Raw genomic sequence first — 17818 nt, forward strand, 5'->3', positions numbered from 1 at the left:
TAAAAAGCAAGAGATATCACGATCCCAAAGGCAAACATGCTGCAACAACGAAAGAAGACATAAAGGGATTTGGTGGAAATTCAGTTTCATCAAGAAGTAGGCAATGTTTTATACTATGAATCTTGTGTATTTTTAATCAATGAAAGCACTTGTGGTTTCTGTTTCCATTTGAGAAAGTAACACAGTAATAGTTATTAAATTAAGAATCAAATAATTCTGGAAAAAGGTATTTAATATTGCCATCAGTTCATAAACAGTAGTATCTGTTCCCTTCCTTGTTTTTTATTCACTTCTTTTTCTGTTGGAAATGAACATAGATGTCATTAAAATATAGTACTTATTATTAAAATATAGTGTGGGGTTAGCATTAAGATCATACATTTTTATGGCAGGAGATAAAGTGTCTGTACATCTTAACTCCATGGTAACCTGGGCACACACGAGGAACTGGGATTCATAGATCTTCAGAGACCCATAATAGGTCCTTCTGCTGGGAAGGAGCAGAGTTAGGTATGGAGTACATTTTCCCAGAGTCTTAAACTGATGAATTTTCTCTTACATTGATCTCTCTCTAAATTAATTAGAGACATAGAAGTCTTAAGTAAAGCGATCTCTACACTTCTTTCTTCTCAGTGCAGTGGTTCTAAAACTTGAGTAGCATTACTTGGGTTTTTTGTTTCAATAGGTCAGGATTGGGACCAGGGAATCTGCATTGTGATGGTCATCTCTGTAGATTTTATCCATTCAGAGACCAAAAATTTAAAAGTACTCCTGCATGCTAATTCCACCTCATTTTTATATTTTATATAGGCAAGTTATAGGAATCATTAGATGAAGGACATAATGACCAAAATTTGAAATCTTGAGTAAATTGAAGGGCAGCTGCAGAACTAGAGTGAGAGGAATAATTTAAGTGGATGTAAGTGGCTCTCCACAAACTGTGTTTGCTGTTCTTAAGACAACTGAGTTTTTTTTTTTAATTTTTTTATTTTTATTTATTATTATTATTATTATTATTTTTAAATTTTTTGACAGGCAGAGTGGACAGTGAGAGAGAGACAGAGAGAAAGGTCTTCCTTTTGCCGTTGGTTCACCCTCCAATGGCCGCCGCGGTAGGCGCGCTGCGGCCGGCGCACTGCGCTGATCCGATGGCAGGAGCCAGGTGCTTCTCCTGGTCTCCCATGGGGTGCAGGGCCCAAGAACTTGGGCCATCCTCCACTGCACTCCCGGGCCATAGCAGAGAGTTGGCCTGGAAGAGGGGCAACCGGGACAGGATCGGTGCCCCGATTGGGACTAGAACCCGGTGTGCCGGCGCCGCAAGGCGGAGGATTAGCCTAGTGAGCCACGGCGCCAGCCACTGAGTTTTTTTTTTTACCTTTTCTTTTTTAACATTCAAAACTAGGCTGGGTAATTTGAAAGCAGTTTTCTTCATATTTTCCATCCTTCCTCAAACCCCAACATTTGGGAGAAATGTCTATTTCATGTTTTTTTTTTTGACATGTCTAATCTTTGTTCCTGAAGGAAATAGGCAGGAAAAAAAATAAAATGGACATTTTCTTTTTTTTTTTTCTTTTCTTTTTTTTTTTTTTAATTTTATTTAATGAACATAAATTTCCAAAGTACAGCTTATGGATTACAATAGCTTCCCCCCCCCCCCATAACTTCCCTCCCACCCACGACACTCCCCTCTCCCACCCCCTCTCCTCTTCCATTCACATCAAGATTAATTTTCAATTATCTTTAAATACAGAAGATCAATTTAACATATATTAAGTAAGGATTTCAACAGTTTGCACCCACACAGAAACACAAAGTGTAAAATACTATTTGAGTACTAGTTATAGCATTAATTAAACACCTAAGAATAATTGTGTATTAATTACAGAGTTCAACCAATAGTTTTAAGTAGAACATAAAAAATACTAAAAGGGTAAAGTATTAAGTTCTTTTTTTTCTTTTTTTTTTATTTAATAAATGTGAATTTACAAAGTGCAACTTTTGTATTGTTGTGGCTTCCCCCCCAACCTCCCTCCCTCCTGTGGCCCTCCCCTCTCCCTCTCCCTCTCCCATCCCGCCCTTTATCGAGTTTCATTTTCTTTTCTTTTTTTGTTTGTTTATTAAACTTTTATTTAATGAATATAAATTTCCAAAGTATAGCTTATGGGTTACAATGGCCTCCCCCCTCCCATAACTTCCCTCCCGCCCGCAACCCTCCCCTTTCCCGCTCCCTTTCCCCTTCCATTCATGTAAAGATTAATAAAATGGACATTTTCAAAATCCAATAATCAAATTACATTTGATTGCCATCCTAGGCATAGGCAAACTATTTTCAGAATTCTTTCTAAGCCATTCATTTCCTCAATATTTGTTTCAAATCCTCCTCTGTTGGAAGACTTATTTCAAGCTGTAATTAATAATTTAGAGATGTTGCTAGTTTACTTCTAAAGAATGGTCATATTTGAAAATTAGCTCTTACACTTATACCCCACCCTGTTACATCCAGATAGATTTGGAGTTTGCTAAATTCTTTTAACTACTTCTTTGTAAATCTTTAGTTAAATTATAAAACTTGAAATTGAGATTATGGTTATAGGGTGCACATGAGGTGCAGGGGATAATTGTAGCTTGGGATATCCACTTCCCATATAAGAGTGCCTGGTTCAAATCCTGACTCCTCCACTTTTTTTTAAAAGATTTTATTTATTTTTTAAATGAGAGGTAGAGTTACAGACAATGAAAGGGAGAGACAGAGAGAAAGGTCTTCCATCTGCTGGTTCATTCTCCAAATAGCCACAATGGCTGGAGCTTGGCCAAGCCAAAGCTAGGAGCTTCTTCGGGGTCTCCCAGGTGGGTGCAGGGTCCCAAGAACTTGGGCCTTCTTCCACTACTTTCCTAGGCCATAAGCAGAGAGCTGGATTGGTAGAGGAGAAGTCAGGACTAGAAGCAGTGCCCACATGAAATGCCGGCACCTTAGGTAGAGGATAAATCTACTGCACCACAGTGCCAGCCCCTCCACTTCTTTTATTTAAAAAAAAATTATTTATTTATTTATTTATTTATTTATTTATTTATTTATAAGGCCGAGTTTCAGAAAGAGAAAGTTACAGAGAGAGAGAGAGACAGAGAGAGAGAGAGACAGAGAGAGATCTTCCATCAGCTAATTCACACCCCAAATGACCACAATGGCTGGGGTTGGGCCAGGCTAAAGCCGAGAGCCTGGAACTCCCTCCAAGTCTCCCAGGTTGAGTGGCAGGGGCCCAAGCCCTTGGGCCATCTTCTGCTGTTTTCCCAGGCGCATCAGCAGGGAGCTGGTACTCAAACCAGCACTCATACAGGATGCCAGTGTCACAGGCAGTGACGTAAACTGCTACACCACAATATTGGCCCCATCATCCACTTCAGATCCAGCTTCCTGCTAATGTGTACTAATGGAGGCAGCAGATGATGGTCCAAGTACTTGGGTTCCTGCCACCCATGTGGAAAACTCAGAGTGATTTCCAGGCTCCTGGAATTGACCTGGCCCAGCACTGACTGTTGTTGTTATTTGGGGAGTGAACCTGTGGAAGGAAGATCTCTCTGTCAGTCTCTGCCTTTCAAGCAAAGTGAAAATAAATGAATAAATAGATAACAAAAATCAGCAAGTCACAAAAATCCTCCCATAAGATGTTTTTAAAAAGAGAGTGAATATGGTTTTAAATGGTAATTTCTATATATGGAGAATCTTTGTTAACTGACTTTATTGCAGTCTGCTGTAATTAATTCATTTACTTTTACTCAGAAATTTCTCAAGTTTTTTGAAACATTTACACACAAAAACTCCTTAAGGTGAATGTTTGTCTCTGATTCATCTGTGTGATCTCCCCAACATGTTGTTTACATATAGGATGTCAATAAATATTTATGTAATTATTTTCTATTCTAAGAATTTTGGAGACAGATCAGCAATCAGATTCTTCCACTTACTTATTTTCCCAGTTAAGGCAAATTAATCGAACTTTCATTTTCTTTATCTGTAAAACAGGATTAAAAAAAAGAACCAAGCTCCTAGAGTTAGTTTGAGAACTGAATGAAGTAAGTAAAGCACTTCGGACAATACTGAAGTCTTCCCAAGTGCTCAGCTGGACTTGCCTAGTAGTAAATAAAGAAAAAATTACAAACTATGTGGCCAGCGCCGTGGCTTAACAGGCTAATCCTCCGCCTTGCGGCGCCGGCACACCGGGTTCTAGTCCCGGCTGCCCCTCTTCCAGGCCAGCTCTCTGCTATGGCCCGGGAAGGCAGTGGAGGATGGCCCAAGTCCTTGGGCCCTGCACCCGCATGGGAGACCAGAAGCACCTGGCTCCTGGCTTCGGATCAGCGAGATGCACCGGCCGCAGCGACCATTGGAGGGTGAACCAACGGCAAAAAGGAAGACCTTTCTCTCTGTCTCTCTCACTATCCACTCTGCCTGTCAAAAAAAAAAAAAAAAAAAAAAAAAAGAAAAAGAAAAAGAAAGGAAAAAATTACAAACTATGAAATATTTTCCATGACTATAAGTACATTGTAGTGGCAATCCATTAAAAACAACTACTAGATGCTAACTAGGCATCTAGAGAAGATGAGATGAAAATGTGATGGTGTGTATAGATGCAGCTGTGGGGCTGACATTGTGGCATGGTGGGTAAAGCCACTACCTGCAATACTGGCATCTCATTTGGGCACTGGTTCAAGTCCCAGCTGTTCCACGTCTGATCCAGCTCCCTGCTAATGTGCCTGGTAAAGCAGCGGAAGATGACCCATGTGCTTAGGCCCCAGCACCTGTGTGGGAGACCCAGAATAACCCCCTTGTTTGGTTTGGCATAAGCCCAGCCGTTGCAGCCATTTGGGGAGTGAACCAGCAGCTGGAAGACTTCTCTCTCTGTCTCTATCTCTCTTTCTAACTCTGCCTTTCAAAATACATAAAATGAATCTTAAAAAAAGATGCAGCCACAGAGGAATGTGGAAGAGGAAGAGCTTTCTGTAACAATATAGAATTTGCTGCAAATAAATGTGATTATCCAAAAAGCAAAAACAAAATATAGTGCATATACACATATATGTACACACATTCATATGAGAAGACCACACAGATAAGTAAGGCATAGGATACAACCTCTTACCTTTAGGAGCTTACTATCTGTAAGTGTTGATAACTTGATCACTAAATACACACACACACACACAGAGAGACATACAAAAGGACTTCACAAAGTTTGTGGAATTAAAAGATAAGTTCCTTTTGGTGTAAACATTTTGAAATCCTTTCATATGAAGGCTCTTCAAAAAGGTCATGAGAAATGTGTATTATGCAGAAACATTCATGTATTTAAAAAAATATTTTAATCTCTGTAAAAGTTGGCAAGGAAATGATACTCTATTGCTTTAGCATAGGGACGAGGAGAAGTAAGGTCTCAGATACAAATGTAGGAGGGTGATTTTTTCCCTGTGTTTACTTTTATAGCTTTTAAATTTTGAAATAAAGAAATACAGTAATTCAAAACATAAATACATGTAATTAAAATTATCTGGAATAATAAACAAGAGATTGCAATTCAACAGAGATTATAAGAAAATATAAATTACTAAGAAAAATTGTCACCCTCACAAAAAGACTCACATATTGCCTCTTATGGGAAAATAGAGACTTTTAACATTTTTTGTATGGAAAATAAAATAAATAAAATAAAACAATCTCCTTCATATGCTTATAACTTTATTTTCTCCTCATTGTGATATAGTAAAAACAATAATCACACTATATACTTGGAAATGCTCATATACTTCATTACTATACTTTTAAAAATAATCTAAAGTTGCGGTAAGTCATATTAACACGTTTCAAATGAAAGTTGACAGACTGTCCATGCATAAGAATGTTTTCTTTAAACATCTGCATTCCTCCTATAGCATATAATTAGGAATGACATGATTTTTTGGGGGGTTTATTAAACTTTTATTTAATGAATATAAATTTCCAAAGTACAGCTTATGGGTTACAATGGCTTCCCCCTCCCAAAACTTCCCTCCCACCCGCAACCCTCCCCCTTTCCCGCTCCCTCTCCCCTTCCAATCACATCATGATCCATTTTCAATTCTCTTTATATACAGAAGATCAGTTTAGTATATATTAAGTAACGATTTCAACAGTTTGCCCCCATATAGCAACACAAAGTGAAAAAAAAAATACTGTTGGAGTACTAGTTATAGCATTAAATAAGAGTGTACAGCACATTAAAGACAGAGATCCTACATAATATTTTTTTAAAAAATTAATTAATTTTCTATGCCATTTCCAATTTAACACCAGGTTTTTTTTTTTCATTTCCAATTATCTTTATATACAGAAGATCGATTCAGTATATAATTAGTAAAGATCACATCAGTTTGTACCCACGCAGAAACACAAAGTGTAAATATACTGTTTCAGTACTAGTTATAGCATCACTGCACATTAGACAACACATTAAGGACAGATCCCACATGGGATGTAAGAACACAGTGACTCCTGTTGCTGACTTAACAATTGCCCCAAATGATGGAGTTAGAAATGTACCAGGGGATTCCAATTCAATCCCATCAAGGTGGCATGTACCAATGCCATCTCACTAGTCCAAGTGATCAATTTCAGTTCACAATCAATGGCTCTGATAGGTCTAAGAATCAAAGGGATCACACAAACAAGACAAGTGTCTGCTAATACTAACTGATAGAATCAAAAAGGGGGAGAAAGATCCAACATGGGAAGTGGGGTACACAGCAGACTCATAGAATGGCAGACGTCCTAAACAACACTCTGGCCTCAGAATCAGCCCTTAAGGCATTCGGATCTGGCTGAAGAGCCCATGAGAGTATCGTAGGCATGGAAAGCCAAGATACCATGGAAAAGAAAAAAAAAAGAAGACCTAAATGGAAGATCTCTGTGAGTGAGATCCCAGTGGAAAGAACGGGGCCATCAAAGAAGGAGGTACCTTTCTCTGAAGGGAGGAGAGAACTTCCACTTTGACTATGACCCTATCGGAATAAGATCAAAGTCGGCGAACTCTAAAGGCTTCCATAGCCCTGGCAACTCATGACTAGAGCCTAGGGAGATTACTGACGCCATGAACAGGAGTGTCAAATTGTTAAGTCAGGAATGACATTATTTTAAGGTATTTTTGAATAAGGAATACGTTTTTATACAATAAAATGTCAGAATACACTCAGAAATCACTACTTAATGTTTTCTCTGATGTACTGTGTGCATAAAGTGACTGTTCAAAGATAATTTCATGAGGACAACACTTAATGGCTTCAAAGGATAAGTCAGCTTTTGTTTTTTTTTTGAGAATAGGATAAACAGGAGCCACAGAGGGAATGGTTGGCTTAAGCAACCACAAATTTATATTTGAGGTTTATTAGAGCAAATGATTTCTCTCTGTATGTCCTAGGAGAAAAATTCTACAAGAAAATTTCTTTCTTCTTTCTTCTTTCTTCTTCCTTCAAAAATATTTATTTATTTGAAGGGCTCGTTACAGAGAAAGAGAGAGAGAGAGAGAGAGAGAGAGAGAGAGAGAGAGAGAGAATATCTTCCATTTGCTGGTTCACCTCCCAAATGACTGCAAAAGATGGGGCTGAAACATGCTGCAGCTGAGTCAGGAACTTCATCCAGGCGTCCCAGATGGGTGGCAGGGACTCAAGTAATTGAGCCAGCATCTGCTGTTTTCCAGGGGCATTAGTAGGGAACTGGATCTGAAGTAGAGTAGCTGTGACTCTGGTGCTCTGATATGTGGTGTGGGCATCCCAAGAGATGGGTTAAACCACTGTATCACAATGCCAGCCTCTATTTTATTATGATCCAGAGTAATCTTAAAACAGAGTATTGGGGCCAGCACTACGGCTCACTTGGCTAATCCTCCGCCTGCGGCGCCGGCACTCTGGGTTCTAGGCCTGGTTGGGGCGCCTGATTCTGTCCCGGTTGCTCCTCTTCCAGTCCAGCTCTCTGCTGTGGCCCAGGAAGGCAGTGGAGGATGGCCCAGGTTCTTGGGCCCTGCACCTGCATCGGAGACCAGGAGGAAGCACCTGGCTTCCGGCTTCAGATCGGCGCAGTGCGCTGGCCGTAGTAGCCATTTTGGGGGTGAACCAATGGAAAGGAAAAGGAAGACCTTTCTCTCTCTCTCTCTCTCTCTCTCTCTCTCTCTCACTAACTCTGCCTGTCAAAAAAAACAACTTAATACTATATCCCTTTTAGTATTTTTTTTGGTTGTTCTACTTAATACTATTGGTTGAATTCTGTAATTAATACACAGTTATTCTTCAGTGTTAAACTTAACTGAAAAGTGATCCCTGTTAAATATGAGTGGGAATGAGAGGAGAGATGTGCAATTTGGGACATGCTCAATCGGACTTGCCCCAAATGATGGAGTTAGAAACATACCAGGGGATTCCAATTCAATCTCATCAAGGTGGCATGTACCAATGCCATCTCACTAGTCCAAGTGATCAATTTCAGTTCACAATTGATCATAATGATAGGACTAAGAGTCAAAGGGATCACATAAATAAGATTAGTGTCTGAAAATACTAACCAATAGAATAAAAAAAAGGGAGAGAACGATCCAACATGGGAAGTGGGATACACAGCAGACTCATAGAATGGTGGATGTCCTAAACAGCACTCTGGCCTCAGAATCAGCCCTTAAGGCATTCGGATCCAGCTGAAAAGCCCATGAGAGTATTTCAGGCATGGAAACCCAAGAAACTCTGGCAAAAAATGACCTAAATGGAAGATCTCTGCGAGTGAGATCCCAGTGGAAAGAACAGGTCATCAACGAAGAAGGTACCTCTCTCTGAAGGGAGGAGAGAACTTCCACTTTGACTATGACCTTGTCTAAATATGATCAGAGTCGGCAAACTCAAAAGGCTTCCATAGCCTTGGCAACTCATGACAAGAGCCTAGGGTGATTACTGACACCATAAACAAGAGTGTCAATTTGTTAAGTCAACAACAGGAGTCACTGTGCACTTACTCCTCATGTGGGATCTCTGTCCTTAATGTGTTGTCCAATGTGAATTAATGCGATAACTAGTACTCAAACAGTATTTTTCGCTTTGTGTTTCTGTGTGGATGCAAACTGTTGAAATCTTTACTTAATACATACTAAATTGATCTTCTGTATATAAAGAGAATTGAAAATGAATCTTAATGTGAATGGAAGGGTAGAGGGAGCAGGAGAGGGGAGGGTTGCAGGTGGGAGGGAAGTTATGAGGGAAAGCCATTATAATCCATAAGCTGTACTTTGGAAATTTATATTCATTAAACAAAAGTTAAAAAAAAAACAGAGTATTGGGGCCAGCACGGTGGCGTAGTGAGTAAAGCTGCAGCCTGTGGTGCCAGCATCCTATATGGATGCCAGTTTAAGACCTGGCTTTCCCTTTTCTGATCCAGCTCTCAGTTTACAGCCTGAGAGAGCAGTAGAAGATGGTCCAGTTCCTAGGGCCCCTGCACCCACATGGGAGAACTGGAAAAAGCTCCTGGCTCCTGGCTTCAGATTGGCACAGCTTCAGGCATTGCAGCCATTTGGGGAGTGAACTAGTAGATGGAAGATCTCTCTGTCTCTCTCTGCCTCTGCCTCTCTGTGACTCTGCCTTTCAAATAAATAAATAAATCCTAAAAAAACACAGTATTGATGTTTGTAGTGAGAAGAGTGTCATTTATTCCACAGGAAGGGAATAAATTAGGTTCAATACAATAATCAAAATGTTCTTTAATTATGGGTTACTGTGTGGAGAGGAAACTGTTTTTCATACACATCAAAGGCTTTGTACTTTTCTTCAAAAAAAAAAAACATAGTGTGCACTAAACTAATTGTAATACGCAGGAAACACTTTATATCTTCCTGGAAGTTGTTTAACCAACTCTGTGCTGATTTAACTCTAAAAACATTATGGGGCAAGGCAAGATTTTTTTTATCAAGATATAAGTACATGCAATAAGGCCAATAGTTATATATTTGCCTATATCAAATTGACAAACTTCTGTGTGTGCTATGACCAAATTTAAAATATAAAATGTTTATTGATGTAAAGCTCTTAAACACAGTCCTGATGCTTCACATGGCCTCAATATGTGTGTTTATTAGCAGGTGTTTTTGGCAGTGGAATCAGCCATAGTAAAGCAAACTCATATCTTTTTAAAATGATATTTAATTGAACCACATACACACAAAGAAAAGCACACAAATCCCAAGCAAACAACTCAGTGGTTTTCTCCAAAGGGAACACCCTCATTTATGTCAAGAAATAGAGTATTATCAGACTTCAGCATCCTCTCTTGCCCTCACCCAATTATTACTGCCTCCCTGCTCCCCAAGATGTTAATATCTCACAACTCTTTAGTTCACTTTTGCCTAGATTTAAATTCTCCATAAAAGGAATAATATGGGGACACTGTGGCATAGTGAGATAAGCCGCCGCCTGCAATGTCAGCATCCTGTAGGTGCACCGGCTTGATTCCCCACTGCTCCATTTCTGATACAGCTCCCTACTAATGCACCTAGAAAAGCAGCAGAGGATGGTTGAAATGCTTGGGCTCCTGCCACCCATGTGGGAGACCCAGAAGAAGCTCCTGGATCCTGGCTTTGGCCTGGCCCTGACCTGGCCACTGTGGCCATTTGGGGAGTGCACCAGGGGATTGAGATCTCTCTTCTTCTCTCTCTGTAACTCTGATGTGAAATAAAAAAGAGAATAATATGGGATGAATTTATATTAGCGTTGTAGTCTGAGTAGCTCAGTGACAGAGTGACAGCAGAGACAGAGAGGTAGAGAGAAAGAGAGAGAGAGAGATTGATTCTCCATCTATTAGTTCACTCCTCAAATGTCTTCAATAGCCAGAGTTGGACCAGGATGAAGCCAGGAGCCAGGAACTCCACCCTGAGCCCTCAAATGGATGTCAGTGACCCAAGAACTTGAGCCATCACCTGCTATCTCCTATGCTGTGTATTAACAGGAGGCTGCACGGGAACCAGGACTCAAGCCAGACACTTCTATGAGATGCAGGTTATCTCAAGTGGCAGCTTACATGTCTTCCTCTCTTACATTTTCTACAGATCAGGAGACCTGCATGACATGGCTAAATTCTCTGTTCAGGGTCTTCCAAGATGGAAATCTGTCTAAAATAACAGATCTGAGTCTGACCTACATTAAGATTAAAGTGAAAGGGTTCCCAGAGCTCACAGAGCTTTGTCAGAAATAGGAGCATGTATTTTAGGTCAAATCTATTGTAAAAGCAGTTTTCAGAACAGTACTAGTGCAGCCTTTTTGTGGATCAAAACATTTATTACATCAGCGATGGCGGCTCCGAGTCGGGTGCCCTGGGCGGGGTTGCGTGTGACGTCGTGGGCGGGGAGCTCAGTTCAGCGGCGGCCACGGTGAGGAAGAAAGCAGCAGCAGCACTGGCGACTCTTCTGAGAGGTGAGCGGTGGTCGGCGGTCAGTGAGGGAGCGCAGGTAGGGACCGCGGTGGGAGCGGCTGTGGACGGACGCGGTGAAACAGGCGGCGGTGGCGGCTCCGAGTTGGGCGTCCTGGGTGGAGAAGTGTGGCTCTGCCTGAGCTGCCATGGCTGCCTGATTCGCTGCTGCCACCCAAGGATTCACCACCAGCGCCCATACCTGCCTGCGCTTCCTCACTGACCGAGGACTTCTCTGCCTTCCGGGAGAGTCGCCAGCGCTGGGTCCTTCCTCACGGAACCAGGCTGCTCCGCCCAGGACGTCCCCGTGACCCAACGCTGCGTCCTGTGCGCCTACGGGGTCAGCGTCAGCGTCCGTAGCGTCGGGGTTGCGTGCGGCGTTGTGGGCGGGGAGCTCATTTCAGCGGCGGCCGCGGCGAGGGAGGAAGCGGCGGCAGCGCTGGCGACTCTTCTGAGAGGTGAGCAGCGGTCAGCGAGGAGCGCAGGTAGGGACCGCGGTGGCAGCGGCTGTGGGCGGAGGCGGTGAAACAGGCGGCGGTGGCGGCTCCGAGTCGGGCGTCCTGGGCGGGGAATTGTTTCTCTGCCTGGGCCTAACTGAAGCCTGGGGCGTCCTAGGCGGGAAGCCTCAGTGTTTGGCGGTGGCGACTGCAGCGGCAGAGAACCAGCATGCGGTGGGTGTCCGTCAGGGTCGCGCGATGGGATGGGCGCGTGCGGAGCAGCACATTCGTGGGTGGGCGGTGGCGAGGGAGGACTCGGTGGCGGGGCGACTCTGATGCAGAGTCCGGTGGCCAGCAGCGTCGGGTGGCCGGCGAGGAAGCCGTATGTAGAAGTGGCGGTGCTGACGGGTTCGGCAAGTTTCTGAGTTTGATGCAGTTCCAGTTTGTAGTTTTGTTTTTGCTGCCTTTCCTTTAGCGTGTTACCCAAGAAATTCTTGCCCGTATCATTGTCTTGAAATATTTTTCCTATACTTTTTTATAATAGTTTCAGAGGTCCAGGTATTTCATTCAGGGCATCAATCCACTTTGTGCTCATTTGTTATAGAATGAGAAGAAGGGATCCAGTTCCTTCCCCATTTTTATTCCATCACCACTTACTGAAAAGACTACCCTTATAGTAACGTAGGCTGTGAACATGTTAGTGAAAATTCAGTTGGCTGTGTGTATGTAGGTCGGTTTCTAGGTGCCCTGTTCTGTTCCATTGATCTATGTGTTTTGTTTTGTTTAGCCTGTCCCATGTTGTTTTAATTACCATGGCTTTTCAGTATACTTTCAAATCAGGTATTGTGATGGTAATTGTATCAGTATTTTGGTAGGAATTACATTCTGTAGATTGCTTTAATATGCACATTTTGATGATATTCTAATCCCTGAAAAAGATATATTTTTTTAAATTTTCTGTTTCTTTGATGGCTTATGATTAGTGTTTGGTAATTTTTTTCTTTTTTTTTTTTTTACTGTCGAGACCATCCACTTTTGGTTATAATTTTACTAAATGTTTAACTTTTCGTAGCTTTCTGAAAGGTATTTCTTTCTTGATTTCTCTTTCATCAATATCATTATTGGTGCATAAAAATGCTTTTTGTACATTCATTTTGTATCCTGAGACCGTACTTAATGGGTTTCTCATTTCTACCACACTTTTGATGAGTATTTAGATTGTTTATCACAGGTTTGATAAAGGCCAATTACAAGAAGTGAATGCACAGGTATAGGTGTTATCTAGGAAGGCATATTAGATAGGAAATTTTTTAAATTTCTGAAGCTGTTTCCATTCAGATGCTATTACCAGAAACAGGAGTACAGGTGCCATGACTCTTGCCTAGAGGCTGTGGTCCACGGCATTTAGCTGGCTTTGTTATTTGGGTGCTGCCGCGACTGTGGCTGCAGGTTGTGGCAGGAGTGAACCTCCATTTCAAGTTGCAACCCTAGTGTCTGGCAGGGCCCTCTGGGAAGCAGCATGCAGCACACACTCAGTGGGTTGCACCCTGGGAAAGTGATTGGGCACTCCTGTCTTCCTGCTGGGACAAAATCTAGCCCGGCAGTTGGTTGGTTGGTTGGTTGGTTGCTTGCTTGCTTGGTTTAGTTTTTGTCTTCCCAATGAAAACTCTTACCTTGATTTTATTAAAAGGAATAATTACCAACGTGGTCTGTAATACTTTTAAATTGATGGGTATAAGCAAGTGTATTTGAAATATTTTTGTCTTAGGTGATTTACAGTGTGGAAGATTTTTCTTGTTGTCACTATGTGACAAGTGAGAGGAGAACATTTTAAGATTATCAAGGTCTTTTTTTTTCTTGGTTGTTGCTGTTGTCGTTTCCTATTTATTTCCCCTGACGTGAATTGTTACTAACCAGACAGATATTAGCCAATGTAAAATGATTGTTTTTGGCCTGTACTCTTGTATTATGAAATCAGGACTTGACTTTAGGTAGGCTTTACAAATGAAGAGATTGGAGAGGAAAGCTAGTCATAAGTGTTATAATATGCTAAATGAAGAGAAAGGAAGATTTGCAGAAAAATGCAAGGGAGTTTTCTTTTAGTTTTGAAAGATCACCTAACAGTAGCGTTAGGCATTCTCACAGCCTTTGGGTGTCATTTGGCCATGCTAAAAGCTTTCTTGGGGGCGCACATTTGGTCTGGGAGTTAAGTCCATTCTTGGGATGTCTGTTTCCTGTGTTACAGTGCCTGTTTGAATTCTGGAACCATTTCCAATTCCAGCTTTCCCTGTAATGTGTGCCCTGGGAGACATCAGGTGGTGGCAAAAGTATCTGGGTGCTTGTCACCTACCTGAGAGACTGAGTTCCTGGCTCCTAGCTTTAGCCTGACCCAGTCCTAGCTGTTGCAGGCACTTGAGGAGTGAGGGAATAGATGGGAGAGCTCTGTCTCTTTGCCTTTCTAAGAAATTAAGTTAACAATTTTTTTTTAAAAAAATGTGTTTTTATCCTGAAACTTTACTTCTGAGGCAGATATTTATACATGCATATACACACACATGTGCACACACACACAATGCAAGAAACAGATATAAAGAGGACCACCATCTGCTGGTTCACTTCCTAATTCCTACAGCTACTGGGACTGAGACTGGCTGAGTTGAGGAGTTGGGAACTCATTCCATGTTTCCCACATGGGCAATGGGTGCCCAAATACTTGATCTCTGACTGCCTCCCTTCAGATCCACAATACAGGAAGCTAGAGTCAGAAGCCAGAAACAGGAACACAATTTCTCAAGCCATAACAACTGCCTTCTAGGTCCACATTAATAGAAGCTAGAGTCAGGAGCTGGAAGTAGGTACTGAACCCAAGTACTTGTGGTATGGAATGAGGTGACCTTAATTGGCATGTTAACCAATATTTAAGTCTTTTCTTGAAACATCATATGTAGTTTTTTTTTATGTACCATGCTGTTTGTAGTTAATACAGCTCTATGTTTGTTATTTACTTATTGTATCGCATTTCTTAGTTCTGTACTGAGTCTTTGCATTTCTTTTGGCAAGTAGGTTAGCAGTGATGTAGGGAACAAGTTAATGTGCATGTCTTTTCTTTCTATTTTCTTTTAATTTTAATTAGTGTTTCACAGACTCATTGTGCTTTCTTGACACAATTGTAAGAACTTAATGATATTCCCTTCCTCACTCCCCCTTTCGACCTTCTACTGTGTGTCCTTCTCCCTTTTCTTTGCCTTTGGTTTTAGTGTTTGAGCGAGCCAATTTTCAAATCACATTACAGTAAAAAGGCTTAATACTTTACCAAATAGGTTTAACAAGTGAAAACCAAAATGCCACCAGTGTAGTGAGAATATAGACAGCGACTGTAAACAGTAATTGAATAGAAAAATGATCAGTTCACTCTTATGCAGTAATTTTAAAGTAATTATATTAAAACTATGGTAGTATAAGATTGTTAACCATTGGTTTCACAAAGGTATGAAATAGAGCGGAACAAAACTGTATTTACAGCAATACTGATGCACACAAACATTTCTTTTTCCCCCTAAATTCATATGAGGGGGAAAATGTGGTATTTTTCTTTTTGGGCCCAGCTTATTTCACTCAAGATGATGAGCTACAGTTGTGTCCATTTTTCTGCAAGTAGTAGAATTTCATTTTTTTGTGTGGATGGGTAAAATTCCATTGTGTATGTATACCACATTTCTTTACCCATTCATCTAATGATGGACACCTTGGTGGATTCCAAATTTGGGGTATTTTGAACAGTGCTGCTAAAAACACGATGAGGTATCTCTTGGATATCACAGTACTGGGAATGCTGGATCATGTGATGTGGCAAGTCTACTTCTGGTTTTGAAACGCATCTCCACACTGTTTTCCACAATGGCTGCACCACTTAAGATTCCTCCCAGCAGTGTCTAAGTGTTCCTCTTTCACCACATCCTTGTCAGCATTTGTTACTTTGTGTTTTAGATTTTATCCATTCTGATAGGGGTGAGGAGATAGCTCATTGTGGTTTTGATTTGCATTTCCCTGAAGCCTAGAGATGAGCATTTTTTCATATATTTGTTGGCCATTTGCATCTTCAATCTCCTTTTCAAGAACTGTCCAAGTCCTTTTCCATTTCTGAATTGGATTGAGTTGTTTTGACTTTTCTAAGTTGCTGATATATTCGAGATTTTAGTGCTTTGTCAGATAGGTGGTTTGCAATTATTTTTTTTGTTCTGTTGGATGTCTCTCCATTCTATCATTTACTTTGCTTCTGAGTTTGATACAGTCCCATTTACTTTTGTTGCCTGAGCTTTGGGGATCTTGTCCAAGAAGGTGTTCCCTACATTGATGTCTTTGAGTGTTTCCCTTAGTTTTCTTTGAGGAATTTCAAAATATCAGGTCTAAAATTAGGTTTTTGATGTATGCTCAGTTGATTTTTGTATGTGGTGATAGAAAATGGATCTAATTTCATTCTTCTATGCACATGCATACAGTTTTGCCAGCATAATTTTTGAAGATATTGTTTCTAACTCCACTGTGTGATGAACACCGAAAGTCACTTGGCTGTATGTATGTGGATTGATTTTGGGACTCTCTCTTCTATTCCACTGAGCTATTCATTGGTTTTTATGCCAATGCCAAGCTGTTTAATTGCTACAGCTTTGTAGTATGCTTTGAAATCAGGTATTGTGATGCTTCCAGCTTGGGGTCTCTTGTTCAAGATCACTTCAGCTATTTGTGGTCTTTTGTGATTCCATATGAATTTTAGGATTGTCTTTCCAACTCTGTGTAGAATGCCATTGGTATTTTGATAGGGATTCCATTGAGTCTATAAGTTACTCAGGCAGTATATACCTTTTAGTGATAAGAACTTTTCTGATCTGTGAGTAAGGAATATCTTTCCTTTTTTGTGTCCTTCATGGTTTCTTTCATCAATGTTTGATAGTTTTGATTGCAGGGATCTCTCACTGCTTTGGTTAAATTTATTCCTAAATATTTATTTTTTGGTTTCTATTAGGAAATTTCTTTCTTGAATTCTCTTTCTGTGAGTTCACCAGTAGCCTTCAAAACTACTGTTTTTGGGTCTCCACTGTGGAGCCACCACCAGCAGCTCCTGCATCCCATTGTGGGTGCTGGTTCATGTCCTGGCTCCGTCACTTCTGATGCAGCTCTCGGCTAAGGCACCTGGGAAAGCAGTGGAAGGTGGCCCAACTCCTTGGGCCCTTGCACCCATGTGGGAGACCCAGATGAAGCTCCTGGCTCCTGGCTTTGGCCTGGCCCAGCCCCAGCCCCAGCCCCAGCCCCAGCCCCAGCGCCAGGCCCACCATTGCAACCATTTGGAGAGTGAACCAGCAGATGGAAGATCGATCTCTCTCTCTCCCCTTCTCTTCCTCTTTCCTTCCTCTGAGTAGATCCTACTTTCAAATAAATTTTTTAAAAAACTCTATCAGAAAAGCTACTGTTTTTGTATATTTATTTTGTACATGCAAGTTTACTGAATTGTTTTATTTCAAAGTTCTAGTCCTTGTGGTGATAAATTTATATTTCCATCACTTGGTTTATTCTGATGTATAAAGCTATTGATTATATTTTTTATTTCACTGATTGAAGATTTCATGTCCAAAATTCCTATTTGGTTCTTCTTATTGAAGTCTATCTCCTCAGTAATATTTTTATTCATTTAACTCATTGAATTCCTCATTTCTTTAAGCTATCTGTATTGTCTTGCATCCCATGAGCTTTTTTATACTTAGTATTCTTAATCCTAAGTCTGTCGTAGATTTCTTTCAGTTCAGGATCTGTATCGGGAGGAGTATTGTCCTTTTGGAGTTCTCAGGCTCCTTTGCTTCTTCATGTCTCCTGTGTCTATGTTGACATCTGCCCATCTTTTGTAGTTGTCCTTTCATTTTTAACGTTT

This window comes from Lepus europaeus, chromosome 14, assembly GCF_033115175.1.
Source record: "Lepus europaeus isolate LE1 chromosome 14, mLepTim1.pri, whole genome shotgun sequence".
Lineage (NCBI taxonomy): Eukaryota > Metazoa > Chordata > Mammalia > Lagomorpha > Leporidae > Lepus > Lepus europaeus.